Source organism: Corvus moneduloides, chromosome 9 (genome assembly GCF_009650955.1).
Source record: "Corvus moneduloides isolate bCorMon1 chromosome 9, bCorMon1.pri, whole genome shotgun sequence".
Classification (NCBI taxonomy): Eukaryota; Metazoa; Chordata; class Aves; order Passeriformes; family Corvidae; genus Corvus; species Corvus moneduloides.
Window position 1 is genome coordinate 1,215,723 of NC_045484.1, and position 5,854 is coordinate 1,221,576.

Consider the following 5,854-nt stretch of genomic DNA (forward strand, 5'->3'; position numbering starts at 1 on the left):
ATCCCTTATGTACGGTTCCTGAAGCCCTGTCTAATCTTTCTTTGATAATATTTAAATATTTATACACACATACTTTAATCAAGTCCTCTCTCAGCTGCCTCTTCACTCACTCAACCTTTCCTCATAAGCGAAATGCTCCTTAATGATCTTTGTTGCCCTCTGCTGGGCTCCAGGGTCGGGGTTTTAAACTCAGGATTAAACAGGGGTGGGAGTGGAGCATTAAGGTGTCAGGTTTGGGGTTGTAAAGTCAGTAGTGAATAGGGGTAGGGGTGGAATATTAAGGTGTCAGGTTTGGGGTTGTAAAGTCAGTAATGAATAGGGGTAGGGGTGGAATATTAAGGTGTCAGGTTTGGGGTTGTGAAGTCAGTAGTGAATAGGGGTAGGGGTGGAATATTGGGGTGTCTGGGGAAGGTGGGGGGGTGGGGCAATGGAAAAGAAAAAGTGTCCGGGGGAGAGTAGTCTGAATTGGGTTATGGGGCGCTGCCCCACCTCACCCATTGGACTCAGCGCGCCGGCCGTGAGTCTGTCTCAAAGCGCCGCGGGGCCACGAGCATCCGCCGGGGTCCGCGGGGGAACCGCCGCGGCTTCTCCTGCCCGGGCCGGCCCGCGCGGCGCCCCCCCTTGCTGGTGGCTCACTCGCCCGTCGCGGGCGGGGCCCTGCTGGGGCCGCGGGCGGCCCTTCCCTCAGACCTTCCCCGAGGCGGGCCGCGGGTGACGCGCACCCCGTGCGTGGCCTCGGCAGTGAGCTTCCCCCGGACGCCTGCGAACGCGCCCCGGCCGCTATATACGGCCTCGCTAGAGCTGCTGCTTTCAGCTCACGGTGAGAAGCGGCGCTACCCAGCGTGCACTGCGCTATATGCAGATTAGGAGCCGCCCATTGGTCGGGAGAGGGGCTGGGGGCGTGTCCCCCGTGTGAAGGGTAAAGCGCGGCCGCCCGGCCTGGGGTAGGAGGTGTGGCTGCGGCCGCTCGCGGCGCCGGTGCGGTGATACCTGCCCGTGGCAAGCCGAGGGGTCTCGATCTAGATCTGAAGGACTGAGGGGCTAAAACTTGCCTGTGACGGGCTGTGGGATGGGGAGCCCCCCACTCGTGGCGGACTGTAGGGTTCGGGCTGTGCGCCCAATCTGGGGTCCAAGCCCTGTTGGTGGCAGGCTGGGGGGCTGGACTGGGGACGGGCTCTGGGGCCGAGTCCAGGCTCCCCTGGGCAGCTCCAGGGAGGTGCTGTGGCGGCCGGCGGTAGTGGTGAGTGTGTGGATGGCTTTAAACACCCCCCCCGCCCCCCACAGTTCAGGGACTGATGGCTTTTAATAATATCAGGGTATCACGGCCGGCACAAACTCAGGGCACCTGCCTGGGCAGATACAGGTGTCCTCACCTGGCTGTCCCTTCCTCCAGGGCTGCTCGGCTCCCAGGACGGCAGAGCTGGAAGTGACTGGCCGAGCCCAGGATGCTGCACTGGGGTGAGTCTGGCTGACTGCAGCACACAATTCCAGCGGGTTTCCTGAGGATGGGCTCCTAATTCTGAGATGTTTCTGCCTCTGTGGGTGCAGGGAGAGGGACCCCCACGTTGCTGGACGTCCTCACAGCCCTGTGTGCATCCACACACCTTTAAGTCCCTCAGGCCCAGCTGCAGGACGCTTTGGGCAGCTCTTTGGGGGAGGTCACTATGTTGCTTTTTGGCCTGGCAGAGGCTTTTTGCTGCCCCACAGTCGGGGCTTAAAGGGGTGTGAGTGTGCAAATCTCTTACCTCAGGCATTAGACATCCTGCTCTTCTAAGACTGAACATGGTCTATCATGTTACTCAGGCAATTTCTTTTTCAGAGGAAAATGATAAATACAGGGGACTTCTTGCTTGTGGAAGTTGCAGATCTGGCAAATAATTTTAGAAATAAATCCTGTGATTTTAGGATTGCTCCCCAGATTTTTGGTTTCTGACTCTACACTTCGTCCCCCTGAGGTTGTAAGGCGTCAAATAGCAAAACTTTTCTGAAGCAGAGTGTGCTGCAAATCCCCTTAGACTCAGTGTGCAGCCATGTGCATGGGGTACAGGAGGTTCTTTGCTTGCCTGTTGCACTCTTGATACCACGTTTGGAGATCAAGGGTCATGGGAGAGTTTAGAGGCTGAATCAGCCTTACCTGATGCACCTGAGCTGGGGATCAACATCAGGTAAAGAGCTAAAAAGAAAACCAGTGTTTGGCTTCTTCCACCAGGGAGATTGCTTCATTTTTGGCGAGAGGTGATTTTCCATTAGCTACTTTCTGTACATGGGAATGTGGAGGTAGGGCAGCTGTCTGCTTGGACTGGGAGGGCTGAAGGAACTGAGTTTTCCTGTGAGGTTTTGGTTTTTTCAGAGGTTGGGAATATCCTGGGGAACCTGGGTATGTGGAAAGTTTGCCTGTGAGTTGCTTTCTTGTGGCCTCCCAGTGAACTCCAGGTAAACTGGGACTAAGACTCTCTTTTCCTTCTCCATCCTCTCCTGAGAGCAGTGGGAATGCATTAACCTGATACTAATCGTTAGCGTGACTGATGGGAGCAATTAGGGTCTGTAATTGAGATCCAGTCTCTGCATGTGGAGTGCTGTAGTGCAGCCTGGGGAAGCTCTCTGCTAAACACCCTGCGCTGTGATGCTTCCAGGAAGCCCTGGGGTGCTCCTAAATGCTGCTGCCCTTGGAGGGAGTTGTGTGTGTTCCCTGCACTGGGCTAACTCTACCTGAAACAGCAATTTAATCCAGATTTACAGCCCTGTTTTGCTGCATGTTGCTTCCTCCAACAGCATCCCCATGCTCAGGGTTGCTGAGAGGAGGCACTGCCGTGCCCGCCGTTGCAGTTTGGGCATCTTTGTTTCCAGTCTCATGTGGGTCCCGCTGGGCATGGCAAGGCCACGCTCATTTAGAGCAGTTATTTATTAAAAGAAGGGCTGGGTGATGACCCTGTCTCCCGTCCCTTCAGCTCCTGGTGACATCAGTGATACAGCTGGTCTTGCGAGGTCACTCATTTCCCTTCGTTTAATGATCTGCTGGCGAAAACGAGCTTCCTTTGCTCGCCGGAGTGTCACTGGGACATGAATATTGATGAAACCTCGGTGGTCCTGTGGTGCTGTCACAGCATGGAGGGCTCATTTGGAGCCGCCAGGCAGTGCGGGGAACTCTGTGATGGAGCGATAATAAAGTGTGGCTGAACTCTGCTCCGAGGTGCCGCTCGACACTTGGAGCTTGCAGGCTCCTGGTGCAGCAGCAAGAGGCTGGGCTGGCGTTTTCCAAAGCAGGGACACAGCATGGGATCGTGAACAAGGGAGGGATCCATCCCTCAAACATCCACAGGGGTGCTGCAGGTATGGGAGAGTTTGTTGGCTGCAGCTTCAGGTGGCAAATGGTGTGGTTAATGGAACCTAAACATTTTCCGAGGGGGAACTGGGACGAGGGCAGATGCAATGCAATGTCTCTTGAAATGGTCATTTTGGGCTGATGGTATGGAAATCACTATAAGAAATGGGATGTGGCTGTAATAGACATACAAGGGAAGAGCATGATTTTAAATTTGCAGACTTCATTAATCCATGTGAGTCCCTTCCAGCTTCTGCTATCCTGTGTAAAAAGTCAAGGTGACAGCTGAGCCCCTGTAAACAATACCATTTTTTTCTTTGAAAAACAGGATATTTTACATGCTAATTTGGAATATATCACACAGTATGCTGTGCCTTCAACAAGGGTGTATTTAATATATGTGCTTGAATGGCAGAGAGAACCCCAGGTCTTGCTCTGAACCCTTACGTAGCTCCTGCAGTGAGAGTCCAAGGCCAAGATGTATGGGGTAGGTGATTGGTGGCCTTTATTTTCCTAACTGTGGAGAAGGAGCTTCTTCACTCTTGGTGTAATGCAGATCTGACCTGCTTTTGCTTAGAGCAGTATCTTCCCTTCCTGCCTCAGGTGTTCTCTGGCTAGAGAGGTTGCAGGAGAGCCCTTCTGCAGGGATTTCTGCTGGACCAAGGCCATAGGATGTTGGCAGTGTCTCGTTTTAGTAATGGGCATTAAAAGACTCACATTATCCCTCAAAACCTTTGTATACCAGCACCTGTAGGAGCTACCCCTTGCTGATCAGGTTTTTGCACCATGTTACATTGCTGTGCAGCCCCTTGCTGCACTGGGGGACTGTTCCAAGCATGGCCTTTCTTGCAGGTCCTGCCAGATGTGGCACAACTGAGCTCATTTAGATTTTAAAAAAAGAGTGGATAGTGGCTTGTGTGGTCTCCAAGCCAATGGTCAGTGCCAGCTGTTGTGTCTCAGCAGTGTGGAAAACCTGTAGTAGAAAGGCTACTGGGCTGCCTTTGGAAAGGGTGCACATGGAAACAGATACAGTTGGAGTCGATAGTCTTAGAGGTCTTTTCCAACCTTAATGATTCTAGGATTCGTACTTCCTCATCTTTGCTAGGGCACACTGGAGATTCTCACCCCCCTGAGGAGTTTAGGAAAGACTGACCCATTAAATCCTTTGAGAGCTCGTGGCCATGCACCAGTGTTTCTGGAGCATAATCCTTATGAGTAAGAAGTAGGAGGGGCTGTGAACCCTGAGGGACCTGTGCCACTGCTCTAGGAGATTTAAGGGTCTGAATAGTACCTTGAGGAGTGGATTATATTCATGGCAGCGGGGGGAAGGAAACAAAAAGAAATTATTATGCTTTTGGCAGTGTAGGGTAGAAGCATCACCTTTCCTGACATGTTTGTCTTGAGCAGAGATGGTATCTATCCAGTGGTAAGGATGAAGAGAAGTTCCATGCTGTCTGGTGTTAATTACAAAGGGAAAAACCACACGAAAATCAGACGAAATTGAATCCCACTGCATTTGATATTCCCAGAGTTGAAGGCCTCAGTGCATCTCATTAGTTTAAAACCCCTGATGGAGAGAGCTGAGCTTCGAACGGGAAAATTGATATGACATTGAGACCTGGGAGAGGATTAGTTGCCTGCCTCAGAACTTGTCCAGAGGAGTTGAACATGCAAATGCTCCCAGAGAGCAGCTCCCTGCGAGAAGGATGCTGGCTAATTAAGGCCCCTGGGACCACGCAGTTGCAGCGAGGGAGGGATAAGGTCTGTGTGTCTGAGAAGTCCTTCCGCTGCATTCTCTCTGTGGGGGAAATAATGCCTGGGCAGTACAGACGAGCCCAAAGCTTTGGGTGTGCTTGACTGCTGGTGACAGAGATGTTCTGTTCCACCTCTCAGTGGGATTTGCAGGTGCTGGGTTACGATTGAACTATGCAGGGTACGGCATTCTTGGACTGACAAATTGGCTTATCTGGCAAAGGTGTCTGTGGAAGGTGTGTGGCTGAGACACGAGCCTGGGTTTGGCCCACAGGGTACTTGAGTTTTTGTGGCAGAGAGTTTGGTTCCATTTTGTGACCCTGCAGCAGTGCTGAAGGCCCAAACACACCTGGGTGCTGCAACCCACTGTCTTTAGTGGTATGAAAATTGCAACACCGAGGCAATGTGTATAGAAAGGGGTCACTGCTTTTCTAGTGCTCGAGCTGGTAGGAGGTGTTTGCCGGGGAGTGCAGGCCCTGGGATGTACTGTGCCTGTCAGTTTGTACCTCTGCTTTGGGCCCTGCTGGGTTTCCTGTTCTGATAAAGTGTTCTGTAACAGCTGTGTGCGGAGAGAGGCTGTTTCCCATTTTCTCCTGCAAACCCCAGCTGTGCTATGTGCACTCTTAGGCAAGGTGCTAATGATGGAGAATCCATGACTTGGCAGCACACCGGGGTTTTCAGCTTCTGAAAACAAAATGTGTTGGTGGACTGGCTGTGATCTCTGTGGCAGGTGGAGCTTGCAGACCATACCAGCTTCTGTGCTTCTTGTGTACTCAGAGG